Source organism: Podarcis muralis, chromosome 14 (assembly GCF_964188315.1).
Source record: "Podarcis muralis chromosome 14, rPodMur119.hap1.1, whole genome shotgun sequence".
Lineage (NCBI taxonomy): Eukaryota > Metazoa > Chordata > Lepidosauria > Squamata > Lacertidae > Podarcis > Podarcis muralis.
In genome coordinates, this window is record NC_135668.1 from 49,402,436 (window position 1) to 49,427,713 (window position 25,278).

At 50.1% G+C, this 25,278-nt stretch overlaps 1 protein-coding gene and 1 non-coding gene across 4 annotated transcripts in view; both read right to left on the reverse strand.

Annotated features, from left to right (window-relative positions):
• Positions 1–25,278, reverse strand: part of RAI1 (retinoic acid induced 1) — a 212,955-nt gene that overhangs the window by 22,508 nt on the left and 165,169 nt on the right. The gene's annotated exons all lie outside the window — the stretch shown is intronic.
• On the reverse strand, positions 19,194–19,267 carry TRNAK-UUU (transfer RNA lysine (anticodon UUU)). Its single transcript has one exon. It is a non-coding gene; the product is annotated as a tRNA-Lys (tRNA).

The following is a 25,278-nucleotide window of genomic DNA, read 5'->3' on the forward strand; positions in this document are numbered from 1 at the left end:
GTGATGAGACGCAGCCTAATTTGCACTTCTTGAACCACTATGTGAACCGAAACGCAGCTATCCTTCAAACAGTGCACCTCTCGAACCAAAGTGGACAAAAATGCTCATGGTAAAGGGAATTGCCCATAAAAATGCATATTTTTATGGGGGAGAAGCATACAAAAATGTGGGGGAATTGCTTGCAAAAAAAATGTGCTTATCAGATTGGAACAAAAAGGAGAAGCCGGAATTGACAGATTCATCCATCCTTAGCTGTGTTTTTGCATCCCTCCTCCAGACATTTTCGTTGTTAAAACAGCAGAGAAATTATATTCTGATATTTCTGGCTCCTCTAATCTGGTTGCAAGGCCCAGGATCTGTCCCTTCCAGCATTTGATCCTGCAGTTCCTCAGCTCTCTGGCCTGGATCCTCCTCCTCGCCCTTCCCCCTCCTTCTCTCTCCCCATCCCCCCCCCCCCCCCCACAATATCTCCCAAGCACAGCTCAGCAATTGCTGCAGCTCCATCTGGAATCTGTCTGCTCTTTACAACTGACGTCTATTAGGAAGGCAGCGGAGAACAGCAGTGATAATACCATCCTGGGTTTCTGCAGTTCTCTGCTGCGCCACCGAACAGCGAGAGCACCTGCTTTTGTGTGTTTTCAGCTGGGGATGTTGACAAGATGCAGGTTTTGCATTGAGCACGTCTTGGCTCAGGAGTGATGTGTGCTCTCCTCCCACCAACTCTACAGATCTAAGGGGAGCCTCGATTCTGCTCGCTTGGCAACATCACCCAAAGATGCTGTTATCACCCAGCCGGTGGGCTATATTTCCCCAGCACAACCTGAACCGCGTCACCGTTCTTCCTCCCTTCTGCTCCGTCGCAGTCTGCTGGAAGTCATGTCCGTGCGGCGCACAGACAACACGCACAGGGCAATTCTGTGCATGCCTGATGGTTTGAGCATGTGCAGATTGTGTCCTCCCGTAAAAACCTGCCTGCCTGCACACGGGAAGGCCTGCTCTGTGTCCCCACACCTTCAGGGATTAAACAAGGGGTGGGAAGAAAGCGCACAGAACAGATCCTTCCCGACCTTTGCACTCTGGCTTTCAAACTCTCTCCCCCCTGGGGTTTTCTCTTGACCTCCTTGCTATTGACCTTTTGAGGCACTACTGATTTTTTGTGTGTGTCTTGGATTTCTCTTTCTTTTGCATGGTTGGATTAAGAGGGCTGGTCTGTTCTGCTGTTGCCATGATGCTGGTCTCTCCCCCCCCCAACTGATCACAGAATCATAGAATTGGAAGGGACTACAAGGATCAAATCCCTGCGGCGGGGTGAGCTCCCTTGCTCGGTCGGTCCCTGCTCCTGCCAACCTAGCAGTTCGAAAGCACAAAAGTGCAAGTATATAAATAGGTACCGCTCCGGTGGGAAGGTAAACGGTGTTTCCGTGCTCTGCTCTGGTTTGCCAGAAGCGGCTTAGTCATGCTGGCCACATGACCCGGAAGCTGTACGCCGGCTCTCTTGGCCAGTAAAGCGAGATGAGCGCTGCAACCCCAGAGTCGGTCACGACTGGACCTAACGGTCAGGGGTCCCTTTACCTTTACCTTACAAGGATCACCTAGTTCAACTCCCAGCAATGCGGGAATCTTTCACCCAACGTGGGGCTTGAACCCACAATCCTGAAATTAAGAATCTCATGCTCTACCGACTTGAGCTATCCTTCGGTGTGGTTGTGCTTCTTTCTGTGGCCCTTGCTGGGTTCTTTTTAATGTATTTTAATTGCTTTTTTTATGAGCCGCTTCAGGTGTTTTGACTTTTGAGAAGGAATATTTTAAGGCAGGAGGCGGTTAGATTGCGCCCCTGCGCTGCCCCTGCAAACACGCACAAAGCAGATCTGCATGGGCAGTGGCATCAGGATCCCATGTTCGCATGTCAAGAGATCCACAGTTCAGAGAAGGGCGACCAAAACGGTCAAGGGGGTGGAGTGACTCTCCCACGACTCTTTAGTTTAGAGAAAAGCTGAGTTAAGAGGCAGCACCGACACAGGTTTTTTAAATTATACATGGCATGGGGAAAAAGGGCAGAGAAAAATCCTTCTCCCTGTTTCCAAAACATGAGAACTCATAGATATCCAATGAAGCCGAAGGGTTGGAAGATTCAGGGGAAATAAAAGGAAGTACTTCATTATGTGACTCATAGTTAAACTTTGGCACTCGCTGCCACAAGAGGCGGTGATGGCCACCAACCTAGGTGGCTTCAGAAGAGGATTAAGCAAATTCATGGACGATAAGGCTGTCAATGGCTGTGAGCTACAATGGCTCTGCTTCAATGGTCAAAGACAGCAATGCTCCTGAATGTCAGCTGCTGGAAATTACAGCGAAGAAGGTTGTTCTTGGGCTCAGATCCTGCTTGCAGGTTTCCCGCAAGCATCTGGTTGGTTATTGTGAGAAGAGGATGCTGGACTAGATGGGCCATTGGCTTCATCCAGCAGGCTCTTATTATTTTCTAATAAGAATAAGAATAAGAATAAGAATAAGAATAAGAATAAGAATAGTCATACCTCGAGTTAAAGACGCTTCAGGTTGAGTGTTTTCAGGTTGCGTCCCGCGGCGACCCGGAAGTACCGGAAAGGGTTACTTCTGGGTTTCGCCGCTCGCGCATGCGCAGATGCTCACAATGATGTCACGCGCATGCGCAGAAGCAACGAATCGCAACCAGCGCACGCGCAGACGCAGGTTGCATTCTGCTCAGGTTGCGAACGGGGCTCCAGAACGGATTCCGTTCACAACCAGAGGTACCACTGTAAAATATCAATTTTATTATTTGTACCCCGCCCATCTGACTGGCTTGCCCCAGCCACTCTGGGCGGCTTCCAACCTATATAAAAACATAATAAAACATCACGCATTATAATGATGCTCCCACCCTTTTTCCTCGCCGCTTCTCGGAATGTTTTCTTTTCTTTTCCATGCGCACACGCACACCCTGACTGGGGGAAGAGAATGTAGCTGGCTGGGTTGGAACCTGACCAGTCATCCTCTAGCTTTGCTGAAGCCCGCAGGCTAGATGCGAGCTACGCCCGCCTGCCGCAAAAGATGTGCCCACACCTGCACAAACATTTGCACACAGCACACAGGTATGTCGCCCTTGACACCCAGACTGTGCAGCAGATGGGCAGCAGCCAACTGAGCACTGGCATGCAAAATGCCGCGAGTCCCGAGGTATCGCCGGGATGGATGAACAGGAAGGAACAGGAGGTTGGCGTGGAGGAGGAGCTGAGGCTGGGGAACAGAGGCTGGAGGAGGCAGGTGTATCTCCCTGCCAGGATCTGGCTGCCTCGGTTGAAGAAGCAGGACTCCCACCATGCTCCTTCCCTCGTGGGGAAAGGAGAGCAGCAACAGAATCTGGGAAGGGTGTCAGCCCACCGCTAGGGATAGAGCAAGCAGAGTCAACAATCTGGTGGCCCAGGGCCCAGAGGCCCTCCTGTCAGAAGAAACAGATACAGTGGTACCTCGGGTTAAGAACTTAATTCGTTCCGGAGGTCTGTTCTTAACCTGAAACGGTTCTTAACCTGAGGTACCACTTTAGCTAATGGGGCCTCCCGCTGCCACTGCACGATTTCTGTTCTCATCCTGAAGCAAAGTTTTTAACCTGAGGTACTATTTCTGGGTTAGCAGAGTCTGTAACCTGACGCGCCTGTAACCTGTAGCGTCTGTAACCCGAGGTACCACTGTACATTCTTCCTGGTGCAGTGAGCATCTTAAAAAGGTCAGCAATCCTGCACGGCAAGAGACTTTTGGAAAAGAATGTGCTTTGCCCAGTCTTTAAAAGCTTGGCGGGTTGGTGCGCCATCTCATTGGGACAATGTTGTTGCTACTGTGTAGTTCTGATCTCCTTGCCCTGATCTTGGAATTAATTGAATAACAGAAGTGTAGAGTGGGAAGGGACCCCAAGGGTCATCTAGCCCAACGCCCTGCAATGCAGGAATCTCAACTAAAGCATCCATGACAGATTGGCCCTCCAACATCTGCTTAAAAACCTCCAATGAATTGCACATTGACTCCTTAAGACGTGGACCTCTGCTTCTCGCTTGGCTGGCCTCACCTTCCCTAGCCTCTAGCCTGAGTACAGCAGCTGCAGGAAGTCATCAACTGTTGCTGAGTCTTCTCTGCCTCAGTAAATACCTCTAAGCAGGGGTTGGGTGGCTATCCAACATGCTCAGATTCCTGTATTGCGGGGGGTTGGACTAGATGACACTTGGGATCCCTTCCAACTCTGTGATTCTTCCTTACTCTCAAGTAAGGGGTCTGGGTGGGAGCCAGGATGCAAACACGCTCTCTGCTTGCACACACAGGAACGCTTCACTATACGTGCTCTCCATGCCACAGACGTGCAAACACGCACTCATGGATTGTATGGCTGCTTGCCAGGGCTTGTAGCCCACACACAGCCTCATTGCTGTCAACACAGACCACAAGTGTACATTCACCCACAAAGCAACTCATCCCCCACAAAATTTGCCATTGACTAAGAACTGCTTAAAGTTCTTAGCTTAAAGAAGGCTGATTGCCGAAGAATTGATGCTTTTGAATTGTAGTTCTGGAGGAGACTCTTGAGAGTCCCATGGACTGCAAGAAGATCAAACCTCTCCATTCTGAAGGAAATCAGCCCTGAGTGCTCACTGGAAGGACAGATCCTGAAGCTGAGGCTCCAATACTTTGGCCACCTCATGAGAAGAGAAGACTCCCTGGAAAAGACCCTGATGTTGGGAAAGATGGAGGGCACAAGGAGAAGGGGACGACAGAGGACGAGATGGTTGGACAGTGTTCTCAAAGCTACCAGCATGAGTTTGACCCAACTGTGGGAGGCAGTGGAAGACAGGAGTGCCTGGCGTGCTCTGGTCCATGGGGTCACAAAGAGTCAGACACGACTAAATGACTAAACAATAACAAAGAATTGCTGACTACACTCATAGACAAAAACCACATCTCCTTGGGAAAGGCTGTGATGCCCTTTTGCCTGCTACCTAAGAACACAAGAAGCTGCCATATACAGAATCAGACCACTGGTCCATCTAGGTCTGCACTGTTGACACGGACAGGCAGCAGCTTCCCAGGGTGTCACACACAGGGCTGTTCTCTCCCCCTCAAAACACGGAAACTCATGGACAGCCAGCGAAGTTGAATGTAGAAAGATTCAGGAAAGATAAAAGTAAAGTCTTCTTCATGCAGCGCGTCAAACTATGGAACTCACTTCTGCAGGAAGATGTGATGGCTGCCAACATGGATGGCTGCAAGAGCGCTGGCAAATCTACACAGGAGAAGGCTGTCAATAGCTACTAGCCATGATGGATGTGCTCTGTCTCTACGGCTGGAGGCAGCAAACACTTCTGAATATCGGCTGCCGGAAACCAGAGGAGAAGAGAGCTCTCGGGTCCCACTTGTGGGTTTTCCATTAGGACATCTGGTTGGCCACTGTGAGAACAGGATGCTGGGCTGGATTGGTCCTGATCCAGAACAACCTTCTTATGTTCCTAGGAATCAGTACTCTCCCCTACCTGGACACAGAACCTGGGACCTTTTGCGTGGAAAGCCTGTGCTTTGCTACTGAGCTGAGGGCCTTTCCCAAAGGCTGTTTCGGTCCTTTTTTTGGGAGGAGGGGGGTTGCTACTGCTGGCCTGTCGCCAAAAGCCCGGCAGGTGCAAAACTTTGCCATGGGTCTAGGAGGGGGCCAGCTGCACTTTCCCCCTGCCTGGCGTGCATATCTGCAGAAATTAGGTTTTCTTCCTTTATTAGTCCCAGATTGCTTTCCCTTCCTGTTGAGTGTCCTATGGTGATCATTGGTATTTCGACATCTGCTTGCTTATTTATTTGCAAAAGTGAGTGGGAAGGAAGGAAGGAAGGAAGGAAGGAAGGAAGGAAGGAAGGAAGGAAAGAAAGAAAGAAAGAAAGAAAGAAAGAAAGAAAGAAAGAAAGAAAGAAAGAAAGAAAGAAAGAAAGAAAGAAATCTGAACGAGCCAGAGCGCTGTGGCACTTTGTGGAACGGCACGTTTATTATGGCATAAGCTCCCTGATGATGTGCGCTATGCTGCAATAAATCTGCTCCCCTCTGAAGGTGCCACGGTGCTGCTGTTTGGTGTTGCGACGACAGCCTTAAAACAAGGCAGCCTCTCTGGAGTTATCCTTATAACTGCAACAGAAGTGGCACAGATAATCGAAACCTACACACACACACACACACACACACTATTCCTCTGGTCCATCCATCAGTTCCCAGCCTCCCTCTCCTCCGAGCTACAAATGCATCTACGCTGCCCTACAGCTGGATCTCCTAACGCACACCAAGCAGTTGGAATGCGGAGCCAGGCATGTATCTCCCCGAAAAGACAGTTCAATTAAAAATACAGCACAGCCTCACAAGCCAGCAACCTGGTACCGGAGTGGGAGAAAGCCCTTCCTCCGTGCTCCGTGTCCCAGCCGAGAGTCGGGAGGGCGGAGGAAAGGATGTGTGTGCGGAAAGAGGCTCGGGGAACAAAGGCGGGCTGGAAATCAAAGGCAGACCCTCTCGGAGAGGAGGGCCCCAGAGCTCAGCACAAGGAGGGGCAGTGGGGCCCAGTGGCCAGCGCAGTTTGAGGGAAGGACATGACGAGGCTCCCTTTAAAGAGCCCTGCGTTTCTCTTCTCCCCGTTACAGATGCTTTTTCAAAGAGTTGAACCAATCACGGCCGAGGAGCGATGGAATGGATGGAGGTGAATGAGCAGAGGGGTGAGGTGGGGAGGGGTCCAGATTGCTAAGAGGAACCATAGTTTTTGCTTTGTTGCAGCTGCCACACTGGGCTCTTGGGGAGAAAGTGCACTCCTCTCTGCCCCTCTCTCTCCCCCATTATTATTATTATTATTATTATTATTATTATTATTATTATTACAATTCAGTTTGTATACTGCCCTATAACTGCAGGTTTCAGCGCCGTTCACAACATAAAAACACAGAATACCATATTTTTTGCTCTATAAGACTCACTTTTTCCCTCCTAAAAAGTAAGGGGAAATGTGTGTGCGTCTTATGGAGCGAATGCAGGCTGCGCAGCTATCCCAGAAGCCAGAACAGCAAGAGGGATTGCTGCTTTCACTGTGCAGCGATCCCTCTTGCTGTTCTGGCTTCTGAGATTCAGAATATTTTTGTCTTGTTTTCCTCCTCCAAAAACTAGGTGCGTCTTGTGGTCTGGTGCGTCTTATAGAGCGGAAAATACGGTACATAATAAAACAATCCTTGCCTCCCCAACACATTTTATAAGGGCATTGTATGCCAATCCGCCAAAGGCCTGGTTAAAGAGGAACTTTTTGCCTGGCATGTAATGAAGGCGCCAGGCGAGTCTCTGTGGGGAGAGCATTCCACAAGCGGGGAGCCACTGCTATTGAGTCTCCATAAACATATTCAGAGTGGGGAGAGATGTGGAGGCCAGCAGGCAATTTGTCATTTTGTTTAGGTGCTCCAGAGCAGCCTAAACCTGCAACTCGCTTTTTATCCGCATCGTATTGTGCTTTTTTTGTGGCAAAGTCTCTGACACTGATTGGTTGAGCTGGTGTCACGTTACAGAAAGTCATTCATGAACACTCCAGCTACTTAGGGAACAAAGCCATTAGAGTATATGCTACTATGGGGGAAGGGGAAATTGGCTGAGATTAAAAGCTCACACAGGCCCTACTTAGTGAGGCAGGCAGAGCACTGAGAAATGGTCCCAGGAAGCAAGGAAATAAAGGTTTAGGGAGATACCGATAAGTCTCAGACCCGATATAGGGACATGGAGAGATGGGAGGAAGCTCGAAAATGTTTGGAGGGTGTGGGCCAGGGAGCCAAGGGGGAACAGGGTTGCTAGGTCTGCATCCTGACAGGGCTGAGAAAGAAGATTCCATTAGTTGTGGCTTGTGTGGCCACTGCAACATAGTGACCTGTCAATCCTAAGGAGCTGTTGACAAGAAGCAGCGAGAGGCAAGGCTCAGCTTTACGTATTGATCGGAGGCAACCTGCCCATCCTTTCAAGCTTTTGCTCACAAGCATATTTTTCCTCACTGGTTGGTGCTCCAGATTCAAGAAGCGAGCTGAAAAGGGACAGTGGCAACATTCACACCATATATTTATGCTCAGGACCCCAGGACCTCAAGGAATGCGTCTCCCCAAATGAACCGGCCCGCACCCTGTGGTCAGCATCTATAGCCCTTCTGCATGTGCCCCCTTCACGAAAGGTCTAGAGCAGTGGCTCTCAACCTGTGTGTCCCCAGATGTTGTTGGACTACAACTCCCATCATCCCTGAGCTCTGGCCTTGCTAGCTAGGGCTGATGGGAGTTGTAGTTCAACAACAACTGGGGACTAACAGGTTGAGAACCGCTGGTCTAGAGGGTGGCAACATGAGAAAGGGCCTTTTCTGCAGTGGCTCCCCATTTGTGGAACACTCTCCCCAGGAAGGCTCACCTGGCACCATCATTATATATTTTTAGGAGCCAGGCAAAAACTTTCCTCTATAACCAGGCCTTTGGCCTTAAAAATCTGTGGCCTTTTAGAAACGGGCGGGTATTTGTAATGTCACTTAGAAGATGGAGCAAGCTTGGGTTTTTTCCTATTTCAGAGGGCAGGACCTGAACCAATGGCTTCGAGTTACAATAAAGGAGATTCTGACTAAACATGAAGACTAACTTTCTGACGTTAAGAGCTGTTTGATAGCGGAACAGACTCCTTTGGAAGGTGGTGAACTCTCCTTCCAAGTAGGTTTTTAAGCAGACGTTGGATGGCCATCTGTAATAGATGCTTTAGCTGAGATTCCTGCATAGGGACTAGATAGTACGTTTCCGAGCACAATTCAAAGTGTTGGTGCTGACCTTTAAAGCCCTAAACGGCCTCGGTCCAGTATACCTGAAGGAGCGTCTCCACCCCCATCGTTCAGCCCGGACACTGAGGTCCAGCGCCGAGGGCCTTCTGGCGGTTCCCTCATTGCGAGAAGTAAGGTTACAGGGAACCAGGCAGAGGGCCTTCTCGGTAGTGGCGCCTGCCCTGTGGAACGCCCTCCCAGCAGATGTCAAAGCAATAAACAACTATTTTACTTTTAAAAGTCATCTGAAGGCAGCCCTCTTTAGGGAAGTTTTTAATGTTTGATGCTGTACTGTTTTTAATATTCAGTTGGAAGCCGCCCAGAGTGGCTGGGGAAACCCAGCCAGATGGGCGGGGTATAAATAAATTATTATTATTATTATTATTATTATTATTATTATTATTATTATTATTATTATTATTAGACCCTCGGGGTCCCTTTCAACTATACAATTCTGTGAATGTATTTCTTTTTCTTCTTGGTTTTAATGTATCTTGGTTTTAATGTATTTAATGTGTCTCTGTGTTTGGTTGTAAACCACAATATAAAGTTACTATTAACTTTAATTATGATTAATAATAATAACATTCAAATCACTGCAATATCTCTTTAAAAAGCTATGGCTTCCCCCAAAGTTCCCCTGGGAGTTGCAGTTTCTTAAGGGAGTTGAGAGTTGTTAGGAGACCCCCTATTCCCCTCGCAGAGCTACAATTCCCAGAGCTCTCTGTGAAGAGGGACTGATAAACCACTCTGAGAACGGCATCCGTGGGAGGGGAATAAGGGTCTCCAAACTACTCTCAGCACCCTTAAGAAACTATAGCTCCCAGAAAGAGGGGTGAGGAACCTCAACCCTGAGGGTCAAATACAGTCTTCCAGGCCTCTCTATTTGGTCAAATTCTAAAATGTGCAAAGTGGGTGTATATATGTAGAGGGAATCCAATGAAAGATCCTCTTGTGTAAAGCCCAAAATACAGTTAACCACTAAATTAAGATTCTGTGTAAATCAGGAATCAACATGTTAGAATCTGGAGTCTACCAGAGAGGGCAGGTCCCAGCTTTGACGAAGACCTGGGCATGGTTGGGAACTGCCATTTTAATTTCCCACAATGCCCCAGCATGCCCAACGTAGTGTTGCCTCGGGGCATTCTGGGAAATTACAGTGAGGGCCCGCAGACCCAGCAGGGTGGGTGCCAGTGCTGATGTGCCCTGCTGTTGCCTTGGGGTCTTGAGGGTTGATAGCTGCTGACACCAGGCCTGCTGCCAATTTACCACTATCTGAGTAAGTTCGCTGAGCTGCGGTTCTAGATCCCAGTTGATCCCATTCTAGATCCCATTCTAGCCCCTTCATGGATCACTGCCTTGCCGTGGCGAAGGGGCTTGAATAACTCAGAGAAGCTATGAGCTATGCCATGCAGGGCCACCCAAGATGGACAGGTCATAGTGGAGAGTTTTGACCAAATGTGATCCACCTGGAGCAGGAACCAGCAAGCCACTCCAGTATCCCTGCCAAGAAAACTCCATGGACAAAGGCAACAGATCCCAGTTACTGAGAAATAAATAATCCAGTGGATTCATGTCTCCGTAGAACTGGATCCAGTCTGGCTGAGACACAATTTGCAAAGCTGCGGTCAAGGCCGTTGATCCATGCTCCTTTCCACGGACTGCGGTGCAGAGGAGCATTCTGAAATCTGGTCTCGTTGCAATGGCCTTGTTCACACATTGCAGTAAGTCAGGGCTGCTGGCTTGTTGCAATTGATCTGGAAGCCACGGTTTCAAGCTGGCCTGCAGCCCTGGCTTTTCGTGATGTGTGAACCCGGCACTGGGATTTTGGAGACTGGGAAGACACAAGGAGTTGGGGCGGCTGCAGGGCAAGAGAAGATACAATCATGGCAGCCTGGGCTAGCTGGAAAACAGAGCAGGCGTTCTGTCCTCCCGCGACTTGTCTAGAGATAACCACAGCCCTACAGTGGCGCCTGCACAGCAGCGGGGCCTTGGTCACCTGCCGTCACCATGGAGATGGCCTCTGGCCACTGGATGGGAAGACCAGTGTCTCTCTCTTTCTCTCTGTGTGAGCGTGGGGGTCGCTTGATGCTATTCTGCCAGCGCCCAGCCTCTCCCGGGCTTTGTTGATGGGGCCAGGGCAACTTTTCAAAGACGGCAATGCCTCGGAAGTTGACACGCCACCCCTGCTTGACCGTCACCCGGGCTTTTGCCGAGCGGAGACGAGAGCATTGTTCTCCACTCTTGCCTTTCTCGGAAAGGCCCAAAAAGAAGAAGAAGAAGAAACCCCAAATAATAAAATAACTGGGAGTGGAGGAGCATGAAAGAACCCACAAGGGATTTCCCCCACCCCAGATTCTTCTGGGAGAAAGGCCAAGTCTGACATAGCACGCTAAGAGACCACAGTTTAGAAAGCCCGATTCCTTTGAAAGCTGTCTTGGCAGGGGAGTCCGAGGCAGGCATCCTCCTCCTCCTCCTCCCCTTGTGCATTATGTCACTTCCATGCTGAGCATCACTTTTGGGTCAGGGAGCATGTGAGGCAGTTGCCAGGCAACCAGCAACCCTCCTCTTTCCCCACCTGGGAGAGCAACTAACCCTTGGAGGTAAAGGGCAGAGCGGCAGGGAACTGGGGGGACGCGTCAACCCGGAGCACAATTTTGCCAAGTCATACGTGATGCTTCCGCTTCTGGGTAGGAATTAGCATGCCATTTCTGACAGTCACATGCTGTCTGTTTTTCGAGGCACGCACGCCCCGTTTATACACTCTCGAGACGGCGCCGCTTGCATTCTCCCTGTGTGCGTACAACTACTGCTATCAGAGTACCGTAGTATAGAATCACAGAATGGTAGAGTCAGAAGGGACCCTAAGGATCATCTAGTCCAACCCCCCCTACAATGCAGGGATATGCACCTGTCCTGTTCAGAGATCAAACCTGCAACCGTGGCATTATCAGCACCACACTCAACCAAGCTCAGTCCTGTAGTTAAGACAGGACCTAAGAGAGAAGTTGTTGGCATCCGGCTGTCTCGAGAGACAATGGAGTGCGTCTCAAGGGGTTAAGTCAAACTGCTGCATTAACCCCCGCAAGGCAGCAGAGGTTTGGGACCAGAGTTTTCCTTCTCCTGATTGGGCTTCCTGCCAAGCCCCATTTGCCCCTCACTTCCCTCTACAACACATGCAGAAACCACCTTCTCATCTGTTGGACCCATTATTGGTCTCATCCACTCAATCTGCCAGAGCTTTGGTTCCCTGGGAGACACAAGGGCTCAAGTCCCCACTCACAATTAATCCAGAATGCGGCAGCTAGACTGGTGACTGGGAGTGGCCGCCAAGACCACATAACACCGGTCCTGAGAGATCTGCATTGGCTCCCAGTACGTTTCCGAGCACAATTCAAAGTGTTGGTGCTGACCTTTAAAGCCCTAAACAGCCTCAGCCCTGTATACCTGAAGGAGCGTCTCCACCCCCATTGTTATCTGGACACTGGGGTCCAGTGGTTCCCTCACTGCAAGAAGCCAAGTTACAGGGAGCCAGGCAGAGGGCCTTCTCGGTGGTGGCACCCGCCCTGTGGAACACCCTCCCATCAGATGTCAAGGCAATAAGCAACTACCTTACGTTTAAAAGACATCTAAAGGCACCCCTGTTTAGGCAAGTTTTTAATGTTTAATGCAGTATTGTGTTTTTAATATTCGGTTGGGAGCTTCCCAGAGTGGCTGGGAAAACCCCAGCCAGATGGGCGGGGTATAAATAAACAAATTATTATTATTATTATTATTATTATTATTATTATTATTATTATTATTATTACAAAGCAATATAATCCACACATAATAATAAAAAGCCAACAGTAAAATCCGAAGCAAGGAAAAAGATTAGTGACGAAGAAGGTGGGTAAACCTAATGCAGGGGTCTGCAACCTTTAAGACAAAAAGAGCCACTTGGACCCGTTTCCGAAGAAAAAAAAACTGGGAGCCGCAAAACTCGTCATTATAAAAATAACTTTTTTGTCACCTTTTTTAATTATTTCTTTGTTTGACCCCTCAAAATTACTCCTCCTCATAGAAATAAACGTTAAATTAACAAGTTACCTTTTTGTGAGTGTGTGTTCTTCACTCCCCTTCAAAACAGTGACCAGCGTACATGCCCCCTTTCAATGCAGTGACCAGCGTACATGCCCCTTACAATGTAGCGGGCGGGCGGGCGGGAAAGTGACATCGGGACGATGCGTGACTAACGCACACACCGCCCCCATGCGACGTCACAGCCAGTACAGCGCCTGCCACAGTGGGGAGTGTCGGGGCACACAATGCGCCTCCTCCCCTCGCTAGTATCCACCCCGGAGCCGCGGCAAAGGTGTAAAAGAGCCATATGCGGCTCCGGAGCCGCGGGTTGCAGACCCCTGACCTAATGCATATATAAAGCTGCTGAATTTATTCCACACTGACGAGACCGGGGGCGCAGTGGATTAAAAACAGGAGTTTAGAGGTTTTCTAGAGAATGCTCCCCAATTACAGGGATTTTTCGCTTATGCACGCAGGGGCCTGGAACTTAACTCCTACATAGCCGGAGTCACCTGTACTCTATCCCAGGGGTCAGCAACCGTTTTTAGCCATGGGCCAGCCCACCATCCCTCAGGCCTTGTGGGGGGCCGGACCATATTTTTTTGGGGGGAAATGGACGAATTCCTATGCCCCACAAATAACCCAGAGATGCATTTTAAATAAAAGCACACATTCTACTCATGTAAAAACACGCTGATTCCTGGACCGTCCCGCGGGCCGGATTGAGAAGGCTATAGGGCCGCATCCGGCCCCCAGGCCTTAGGTTGCCTACCCCTGCTCTATCCCAAGAACTGTATGCAGGGAAAGACTAGTAGGCCTTAGGTCAGGGGTGGACTATGGGTAATATCACCCCCGATCATTGGTTTTGCTAGATGGGGCAGGTGGGAGTTGGAGTCCAGTCTGGAGGGCCACAAGTTCCCCATCCTTGTCATAGGTTCACAGTCCCTCTGTGTCATGAGGTAACCAATGAGCACACAGATCCTCTGCGTCTACTTAAATGTGTGATCACTCCTGTCCCCCAAATTCAATTTAACCAAAAATTGGTACAGGGTGAAAGGAGATAGAGGCAAGACCCGGCTCTACTGTTAGGCAAGGTGAGGCAGCCACCTGAGGCGGAAGGGAGGCGGCCCTTGGCTGTTCTTCCCCCTCGATTGGAGGACAGAGCTCTGTATGCAACACAGCATGCCCTGCGACCCCAGAACAAACTTGTGATCTGGGGGTGCAGTAGAGGACACTATCTTGTTGTTCAGCGTGACTGTACGCACCATTTTAGCCAAGATGCTTTTTCTGTGCCATTTCACCCATGCGCAAGGGCACACCAGCGAAACACTGCCTGAAGAGGAACGTTAGGGCGACGATGCATACGACTTGATGTGATGGTACACACCATTGAAAAACCCAGGTTGCATTTTTCTGTGGTGCGGAACCCATACAAAGGAGCGCACAGGCGCACCTACTCTGCACGGGGAGGAATCTCAATGACATGATGCACATTTATTGATTTTACAACGTTTTAACAATGCACATACAGTGGTACCTCGGGTTAAGTACTTAATTTGTTCCAGAGGTCCATTCTTAACCTGAAACTGTTCTTAACCTGAAGCACCACTTTAGCTAATGGGGCCTCCCGTTGCTGCTGCGCCACCGGAGCACAATTTCTGTTCTCATCCTGAAGCAAAGTTCTTAACCCGAGGTACTATTTCTGGGTTAGCGGAGTCTGTAACCTGAAGCGTCTGTAACCCGAGGTTCCACTGTACAGTGATACCTCCGTTTTCGAACGTCTCCATTTTTGAACATTTTGGTTTTTGAATGCCGTAAACCCGGACATAAATGCTTCAGTTTTTGAGCACGCCTCGTAAGTAGAACATGCCACGTGGCTTCCGTATTGAGGCTTCTGGATTGAATTTTCATTTTTCGAACGTTTTGGAACTCGAACGGTCTTCTGGAACGGATTACGTTCGGAAACCGAGGTACCACTATATATGGATCAGTAACGTGGTGGGGAACAGATGCAAAGCAACCCAGAGTTATGGAAGATCCAGCTGTGCTCCAGTTCCGGCACGGATTTTCAGAATTCTCCTTGCGAAACCAGAATTCAGGAAGAACAGAAGGCAGCGAGATGTGCAAAAGAAAGGACCCGGACAGCGGATGGTATCTCTCATCCCTGCTTTCACATGGGCTGCCTGACCCCCCCCCCCCATCACTGGTTGGGGTCCAGAAGGTCATCCCCCGAGGCTTGCCCTGCAGCAGGTATCCTGTTGAGGTGAATCCCTCCCTTCCCTGGCCTCCTACTGGCCCTGAGGCTCAGTCCTTGGCCTTGCCACCGCTGGGTCCTGAGCAGACGCGCCTACCTTTCGGCTGCTCCCTAGCCAATCTTTTAACAGCACCGAGTCAACGGTCTATGGCAGGGAGGTTAAAATCTTTCCTCCAGAGGTGGAAAGCCCTCGGGCTCCAGTTGATTTGTGCATGCAAGCCGGCTGCTGCCGCCACCCCCACCCCAGGCACAAGCTCCATCCTGCAGCTCATCTCTCTCTCTCCACTCCCACAATTACCGGGAAATTGCTAGCCTATCTCCCGATTGCATTCGCAACGGAAATCGATAGCCCCTGCTCTCCTTATGGAGTCTGAAGACCGGCCGACAGGAGAGAGACAGAAAGAGAATAAGAAATGTGGAGAGCGGGTGCCGGGCTCTTAAAAAGACCCCTGGGCCCAGGCCCAGGCCGAAGATTGGCATGCCATTTGCATATGCTAATTTGTTGCCTGCGTCCATGAAAATTCAGACCAACTTTCAGAGGGAGGGGAAGCAAACTCACAGGGCTCCCTCTGAGCTTTGGGGAGTCAGTGAGTAGCATGTCCTGGGATGATGGTTTGAGCCCTGAAAGTCAGATGCAGAGGCCTGGAGGTCCACTGGCCCCTGAACCTGAGGTGCCCAGCCTACTACCTAATGTGCGCCCCCCCCCCCCCCGTAGTTAATTACGGCAGTTAGAAGAGAAGAAGAAGAAGAGTTTGGATCTGGTATCCCGCTTTATCACTACCTGAAGGAGTCTCAAAGCGGCTAACATTCTCCTTTCCCTTCCCCCCCCACAACAAACACGCTGTGAGGTGAGTGGGGCTGAGAGACTTCAGAGAAGTGTGACTGGCCCAAGGTCACCCAGCAGCTGCATGTGGAGGAGCGGGGAAGCGAACCCGGTTCACCAGATTACGAGTCTACCGCTCTTAACCACTACACCACACTGGCTCAGTTAGTCTGCTAAACCTTGTCAAGTCTTTCCCCAGCCGGCTTCACAGCTTGGAGAACTCCTTCAAATAATTACCAGGAGTTACAAAAACGTTTCTCAAAGTTTCAACGGATTCAGAGGCCTGCTAGGACTTCCTTTAGGGGTCCTGTGTTTCCTGGCTCACACGTGAGTTTGGCTGAAGGGGGACATTTTTTTGGGAGGGGGGAATTGAGCCCTAGAGCTGCTTGGCCACCTGGAAAGAAAAGAAAAATCCCAGGGGCGGCCCGCCCCCCCCCCCAAGCTCCTGTCTTGGACCCGAAAGCTCAGGAGGAGGAGGAGAGAGCAACTTTCAGAAATGTTAGCACAGGCATTCAGCTTTAATGCAAGGCAGAAAACATGTGGGTTTAAAAGAAAAAAAAAGTTCTGGGGTGAGACACGCACATCTCAGCTTTCAGCCACAGGGCTGCTACTTGTGGCAGAGGAAAAGAGATCTCTAGGGGAAGACATGTGTATGCTGCCCTTTCCTTTCCCTAACCTTCACGACAAGTAAATCCTAACAGTCGAGAGGCCTTTCTTCAGGGGTTGCATGACAACATGTGTTCTGCATCCGCCCATGACCCGAAACATGTGGGGCTGAATTTCAGATCAGTCATGGATGTACATGCCATGTCACTCAGTGGGTATCTTGTTGGTCGAGAAGATGCCTCTACGGATGAGATAATGTCACAAGCCGCTTTGGTTCCCAGGATCCAAAATGAGGACAAGAGAAGAGCCCGCTGGATCAGGCCAATGTCCCATCTAGTCCAGCATCCCATTCTCACAGTGGCCAACTAGATGTCTGTGGAAAGCCCACAAGCAGGATCCGAGCACAAGAGCACTCTCCACTCCCGTGGTTTCCAGCAACTGGTATTCAGAAGCATGGCTGCTTCCAATCCCCCCCCCCCCCGAGTTTGAAGAACTTCACTTCCATTTTGTGCTGGGCACAAACTTGGCCAAAGTTGGGCCCAGTTTGAAATGGGATTTGCCAACCACTGTTAGCCAGCCTTCCTTCCCTGTTACCACACACACACACACACACACACACACACACACACACACAGTGCCCAAACATTGGCTCCCAGTACATTTCTGAGCACAATTCAAAGTGTTGGTGTTGACCTTTAAAGCCCTAAATGGCCTCGGCCCAGTATATCTGAAGGAGCGTCTCCACCCCCATCGTTCTGCCCGCACAATGAGGTCCAGCGCTGAGAGCCTTCTGGCGGTTCCCTCCCTGCGAGAAGTGAAGTTACAGGGAACCAGGCAGAGGGCCTTCTCGGTAGTGGCGCCTGCCCTGTGGAATGCCCTCCCGTCAGATGTCAAAGGAATAAACAACTACCTGACGTTTAGAAGACATCTGAAGGCAGCCCTCTTTAGGGAAGTTTTTTTTTTAAAAATGATTGATGTTTTAATGTATTTTTAATCTCCTGTTGGAAGCTGCCCAGAGTGGCTGGGGTAACCCAGCCAGTTGGGCAGGATATAAGTAATAAATTATTATTATTATTATTATTATTATTATTATTATTATTATTATTATTAAACATACAAATCTCACCTTTGCAAAGTGGGGAGGAGGTAATTTGCAATGGTAAGGATTTACTAGGGATGGGATAAAGCTTCTCCTTAATCGGAAGTTATGCTCACGGGTGGCATTTCCTGCTGGGGAGCATGGGATGTGTGGCTTCCCCTGCCTCCTGAACTGAGTCGGGAGGCAAGGGAATTCAAATCCTATGCTCCCCAGATGCTGTTTCCTGCCAACGAACGTGGAGCTGTAGATTTCCAACCATGGCTCTGCTTCCAGGTAGCCTATTGGCTCTTTGTTATTTGGCCTGCTTTAAAATACTTGGATCTTTTGCCTGGGCAACCATCTAGTTTGGGCCTTGCCTTATGGGCTCATGAGCTTCTGCATTCAACCTGCTTATGCCCCTGCCACCTCCCCACACACTCCAGCTTCAACGCTGGGTCATGAGAAATACGGGACCACTCTTTTCTGAGCGATGTCCTGAATGAAATTTGGGTGAATGGCTCCTGATTTTGGAGGTGCTCTAGCTGCACCCAGGCTGCATTTCCTCCCTTTTAATCTGGACTTTTCACCTCTTTTTAGACAAGGGAGGCCACACAGAGAAACCAGGTTACTGGACAGTACTGTCTGACTGCTCTAGCTTTCGCAGTTGAGCTTTGAAGATGTTCTCCCAGGTGTCAAGATTTGCAATAGCCAAGAAACGAGAAGCAAAACCCGACAGCACCAACCAAACCGCCATCCTGCAAATTGGCAATCTTGCTGTCTTTTCTCCAGCTGCTTACTGCTCTTTCGGGTGGGATTTCAACAGGGTCTTGTAAACTAAAAATAATACGTGCCATTGCCTGCCAATGATCTGCCTGGAGATCTCAACCGTTAATATAGTGGCGCTAGAGCCATCCCTCCGCAACCAGTTCTCTCTCTCTCTCTCTCTCTCTCTCTCTCTCTCTCTCTCTCTCTCCCTCCCTCTCTCTCTCTCTCTGTGTGTGTGTGTCTCCCTCTCTCCAAAGTTGCTGCTCCAGAATGCAAAGCTCTTGCTAACCACAAGCCGCTCTGATGTGCCAGCTGCAAAGCCATCCACACGCCAGCCGCGTCTGCCAGCATTCCAGCCTCTGACCACCCTGAAACCAGGTTACGGCAGCTTCTACCACCAACACAGCTCAGGCTTTTTTCCTGAACGCTGCTCTTCTGATGGCGAAGGGCTACAGATCAGCGTTAGAACACCTGCTTTGCACCCCAGGTCCAATCCCATGTGGGATTTGCAGGTAGGGCTGGGAAGGAGCCCCTGCCGGAAACCCTGGAGAGCTGCTGCCAGCCAGTGCAGGCAATAATGTATTTTTAATCTTTGTTGGAAGCCGCCCAGAGTGGCTGAGGAAACCCAGCCAGATGGGCAGGGTACAAATAATAAATTATTATTATTATTATTATTATTATTATTATTACTGAGCCAGATGGTAGAATCACAACATTGTAGAGTTGGAAGGGACCGCCCCCCCGGTCATTTAGTCCAACCCCCTCTTTTGCCCAACGTGGGGCTTGAACCCACGACCCCGAGATTAAAAGTCTCGTGCTCTACCAACTGAGCTATCCCAGGAGTCTTATCCTTTCTGTTGTAAAGGTACAGCACAAGGTACTCTAACAGGGCAGTAGAAGCAAAGAGAAGACAGGTCCCTGTCCTCAGCAAGAGTGAAATCCAAGGGCCAAACTGATGCAACACGGGGGGATGCGAGGTTGTTGAGTTTTCAGGAGGATTAAAATTTAAAAAATGAGGATCGCTGCAAAATGTGGAGAACTGGAAAAAGGAGAAAAATGAGAGGAGCAGAAGTGGACATACCCTTTCACCCCTGACTGAGACCCTGGGGAGCAGCTGCCAGTCAGAGCAGACAATACTGGCCTAGATTGGTACACAGCCTGGACTGGTGTTGGGCAACAGCTTTGGAGAACAGGCTGTAGCTCAGTGGTAGAGCATCCGCTTTGTGTGCAGAAGGTTCCCGGTTCAATCCCTGGCATTTCCAGGTAGGGCTGGGATAAGATTCCTGCCTGGAATCATGGAGAGATGCCGCCAGTCGGTGTGGGCAATACTGGGCTGCTTCTGATTTCCATATGGCAGACGTTTTCAACCTTTTTGAGCCCACAGCTCCCTTGACCAACTACATCCTTTCTGCGGCTCCCCTGTGGGGAAATGTGCCCTGAGTCTCAGGAGCTCAGTTAGGTCACCCCTTGCCTGCAGAGCAAGCAGCCCCTCACCCCTTTTTTGAACACCCTCCCTTGTGGAGGATTCCCTCGGGCTCCTCTCCTGTCCCCTCTCCTTGGGAAACCTTGACCGCTTGCTTCAGCTCCAGGCAACCAGCACCCCCCTTGGCCAGGCCCAGAGACCCCATTTGCCTGGAGAACATGTAGCCAGGGCTGCTAAAACAAACAGCTGCACAGTACGTTTCTGAGCACAATTCAAAGTGTCAGTGCTGACCTTGAAAGCCCTAAATGGCCTCAGTCCAGTATACCTGAAGGAGCATCTCCACCCCCATCGTTCTGGTCGGACACTGGGGTCCAGTGCCAAGGGCCTTCTGGCGGTTCCCTCGCTGCGAGAAGCCAAGTTACAGGGAACCAGGCAGAGGGCCTTCTCGGTAGTGGCACCTGTCCTGTGGAACGCCCTCCCACCAGATGTCAAAGAGAACAACAACTACCAGACTTTTAGAAGACATCTGAAGGCAGCCCTCTTTAGGGAAGCGTTTAATGTTTAACAGGCCACTGTGTTTTAATATTTTGTTGGAAGCCGCCCAGAGTAGCTGGGAAAACCCAGCCAGATGGGCAGGGTATAAATAATAAATTCTATTCTATTCTAATTCTATTCACATGTCTCTGGATGCGGAGATGTGAGAGGGCATCAGAGGGAGGGAGGGAAGGAAGGGGGGCGGTGCTGCCCAGGGCACATCTGGCTACCATTCCATGCACCCCAGGGTGCCAGGGCACACTGGCTGAAACCCTCTGTCTTATGGGGCAGCCGCATATTCCCGCATTGCAGGGGGCTGGACTAGATGACCCTCGGGATCCCTTCCAACTCTGTGATTCTATGCACCAATGCTCTGACTCTGCCAGCTTGCCACGTTCCTAAAACCGCTTGCGACCGCGCACAGGGAAACGTTTAACGGAAGATGCCTTCCTGGGGGGAACATGCTGCTGGCCCCAGTCACGGAAACGCTTTGCGTACAGATGTCTGCTAACAAGTGCAAGAGGCAGGCCGGGCCGAGGGAGGGGGAGAGACAGACTTCTCCGTCCCTGACGCAGCAGCCAGATTTCGCACTCGTTCCTAAATTAAATTCCAAGCGGCGCTTCGACTTGGGAGCGGGTGGGGGACGTGAGAATGTGGCAGAGGCTGCCTGCCACATCCACCTCTTCTGCGCTCTGCTCTCCCCGCCCCCACCCCGCTCTCGCGTCCCCCTTCCCCACACCACCAACTCCGAGAGCGTGAGCCTGTCAGCATGTCAGCTGCGGTGCTGCCTAATTGTGAGCTCCTGGAGTTTAAAGAAACCCTCTCTGGCCGACTGCCACGCTGCAAACGGCTTCGTATGATTTTATCATTAGGAAGGGGGAAGGATGAGATGCGAGGGTGCGGCGGGAGGCGAAGATACGGGGAGCCAGAAAGGAGGGGTTTGCAAGGGCGGAAAACCACAACAACCTCCCAGCACCCAGGAAAATGGCTTTGAGACCAGGTTGACTGTATTGACTATGGTTGCGCACATTTAAAGTAAGTTATCCCTTGCAAAGGCTTCTGGGAACTGTAGTTCTCCCCTCGCAGAGCTACAGTTCCCAGCGCCCTTCACAAACTACAGTTCTCACGATTCTGGGGAAGAGGGCTTTAAACATGATTCAGAAGAATGTTGCCTGTGTCCAGGGATTACAGAATATCTCCAAAACAGGGGCGAGAAATTGGTTAGTCCAGGAGCCACGGTCCCCTATCAGCAACCTTCTGGGGGAGGGGCACATGTCAGGGGTGGGCGGGGCCAGAGGCAGAAGTGGGTGGAGTAAGGATCGTAGAACTGGAAGTCACCCCAAGGGTCATCTAGTCCAACCCCCTGCAATACTAAAGCATCCAGGACAGATGGCTATCCAAGCTCTGCTTAAAAACGACTCTGAACTTTGGTGCTGTACGCTACATTCCAGCCAGGAAAAAGCGAGAGGTTCGTGCACACAGGAACACAAACTTCTATCAATGCCTACTAGCCGTGATGGTTCTGCTCAGCCTCCACAGTCAGTAATGCTGCTGAATACTAGTTTCTGGAAAATGCAGAAGGGGAGAGGGCTGAGGCGCAGTGTTAGAAACTGAGATATGAAAGCTAGGAGCTAAACGGCACCTTAAACCCAGGTTATGGGCGCAAGAACGGAATGTCTAGGTGTGCTTCTTTCATGTAACAAAGCTGAAAACAAATGAACTGCAGCTAAAATATTATGTTCATATTTCACATGGTCTAGTCCAGGGGTCAGCAAACTTTTTCAGCAGGGGGCCGGTGTCCCTCAGACCTTGTGCGGGGCTGGACTATATTTTGAAAAAAAATATGAACGAATTCCTATGCCCCACAAATAACCCAGAGACACATTTTGAATAAAAGGACACATTCTACTCATGTAAAAACATGCAGATTCCTGGACCGTCAGCGGGCCGGATTTAGAAGGCGATTGGGCCAGATCCGGCCCCTGGGCCTTAGTTTGCCTACCCATGGTCTAGTCCTTCTGCTGCCCCCCCTAATATTCTTAAGAGGGTCTCTTCTCTGGTAGAGTAGCTGGGGAGAAAGGAAAAAGGTCCTCCTTTCCTTCCACTCTGCAGTTTTAATCTGAAATCTTCGGCGCAATACTGTGCCCAGAACTCAGAAACTGCTCGCTCTAATGAAATACCCTGTCGCAAAATGTGCCTAGAACAATGGGAGTTTTGAACACAGCTCAGGCACCATTTGTCAGCTTCCCATGGGTATCTGAATCCTGGACCTGCTGGGTCACTGGTTTGATCCATCAGCTGGGCTCTACCTACGCTCTTCTCTCTCCATCCTATGGGCAGGCAAGAATTATCACTGTTCTGGAAGACATTCCAGCCAGGTCAAAACACTTGAGGCAGCGGAGCAGAGGATGGGGGCCACGCACTGCCATAGTTAAGGATGGAGGAAAAGTCTGAGTTGCTGGCTTGACTGCACTGGCTATCAATTAGTTTCTGGGCTTAATTCAAAGTTTTGACTTATAAAGCCTTAAACCAGTGGTTTTTAACCAGTGTGCCGTGGCACCCTTGGATGCCTTGAAAGATGGTCAGGGATGCTGCAGGCAACACTGGCCTCTGTCCCTCTTTCCTTCCCTCCCTCCTCTGATGCCCTCTTGTATCTCTGTCTCCCAAAGGCTTGTACAGCTGTTTATTGCAGCAGCCCTGGTTACAAGCTCCACAGGCAAATGGTGCCTCTAGGAGGTACCTTTATTTGGGATGGTGGTGGTGGGGCAGTTCAGAGACCAGGTTGCCCGGAGGACTCCTAAGAAGAGGGGAGAGGAGAGGAGGCTGAGGGAACACTCCACAAGGGAGGGTGTTCGAAAAAGGGAGAGGGGCTGCCAGCCCTGCAGGCAAGGGGGGACATAACTGAGCCCCACAGAGGTGCCGCAGAAAGAATGTAGTTGCTTAAGGGAGCTATGGACTCAGAAAGGTTGAAAACCTTTGCCTTAAACGGCTCAGGACCATAATACTGCCTCTCTCCATATGAAGTGACCCGGTCTTTGGCTTTTAACTATCTATGGCCTTTTTGAGAGGGTGGGACGTTTTAATCTAGTTTTTTAAAAAACAACACCCCCCCCCCCCCGTATTTTAGATTTTTTTTTAAAAAAATGCTGGTTTAAATATATTTTATTTATTCATTAGATTTGTATGCAGCCCTTCATCCAAAGATTACAGGACAGGTTCACAACATATAAACGGTAATATATATATACATAGTATATCTGTATGTATTCCATTTTTTTGTGCTTAAAATACTGTACGTTGCTTTGAGCTGCTACAGCAAAGAAAGTGACTAATAAATTTAATAAATAATAATAATAACAACAAAAAAGTTGCATTTAAAGGAGAACTTAATTTGCACTTGGCAAAACAATACTGAAACACAGATCCAAACGCCTATGAATTTTGCAATGCAGCTCTCCAGCCAAGCAATGTGTACATCCGTTAGGGTAACATGTGCTGAAAAATGCAGCTACTGGCAAACATCACATGCAGAAGTGCATAATGTTTGGCCAAACTGCATACACAAACATTGGGAGAATTAACGCTAAAATGCTGGCGAATTTTCAAGACGACTTTTTTATTTTATTTTGAAGAATCTCCAATTGATGCAGGAACGTAGAGAACTGAACATAAAAGATTGGGGCGGGGGGAATGAGAAAGGAAATCGAAACCGATATGATTCGCCCCTCCCTCTTCCCGATTATCCGTCTCTCCCCTTTCTGCCTACATACCCATTGGTGGTTCTGCTGCAGAGGTGGCTATTGTGTTAACCAGCAACAAAGCCTCTCTCTCTTTCCCCCCATTGCCGGCTCTCCAACCATGTGCAGCAATACTTGTGGGGCATGTCACTTCCCACCCATTCCAGACCTCCCCCCTCCCCAATTAGAATTAATTAGCGGTGGGGGAATTGAAAGAGGGAAAGGAGGAAGGAGGAAGGAGACAGAGAGAGAGAGAATCAGGATCTGGTAAAAAAATATTCCAGCACTGCAGTGTACAGACAGGCCACAGCAGTCAGGCCTGACGTGCACAGGGACCTGGGGGGAAGGAAAAGGGGAGGGTGGCTGCATTTGAATTCTCTGTTTCTCTCTCTCTCTCTCTCTTTCTCCTCCACCTCTTGCAGGAGAAAAAAGGAGGAGCTGGCAGAGTCGTTTTCCCTCTCCCGGCCCTCCTCATTCATCTTCCCCGATCGCCCCTCCCAGCTGCACACGCTCCCTCGGAAATCAGCAGAGTGCAGCAGCTGTTCCTTGCACACTTCACTTGACCACAGATGATGATAAATGGAGCTGGGGTGGCGCCAAAATGGTGTGCGCGCAAAGTGGGGACGGGGGTGAGCAAGAGGGATGTGCTGAGCGGGGGATCCCTGCTGGGTTTGGCTGAAGCTTTTCTGTGTGCTCCCAGAGTACGGGCGGGCGGCGGGGTGTAGGGAGAAGGAATTCCCAAAGGTTCCCATCCGTTGTTGGCATCCCGTCTGCCTCGAGGGCCAATGGAGCGCACCTCCGGGGGGGAAGTCAAATTGCAACACAAAAGTGACCTCCACCGGGTGCAAGCCTGAGCAGTGTGTACGGAGGTCCTGGGCTGCCCAGACGACAAGAGGTTGGGCGATGTGGTCCAAAGGAAAGCAGAACAAGTCATTTGGCACCAGCTTGGAGTACGAGGCTCCACCCAACCGTCATAGGGACTCCTTTTCAAATTTGTCAGGTTTTCCCCTTAGCCCAGTATTGTAATGGTAAAGGTAGTGCAAAAGGGGAAGGGAAGGCCTTCTGGGATGTATGCAGAGAGGGAGCAATGGTTTGAAAAGCTATCAGCCCTAATGGCCCCTTGGACTGGCCACTTGCATGCCCAGCCTTGCTTGCTCAC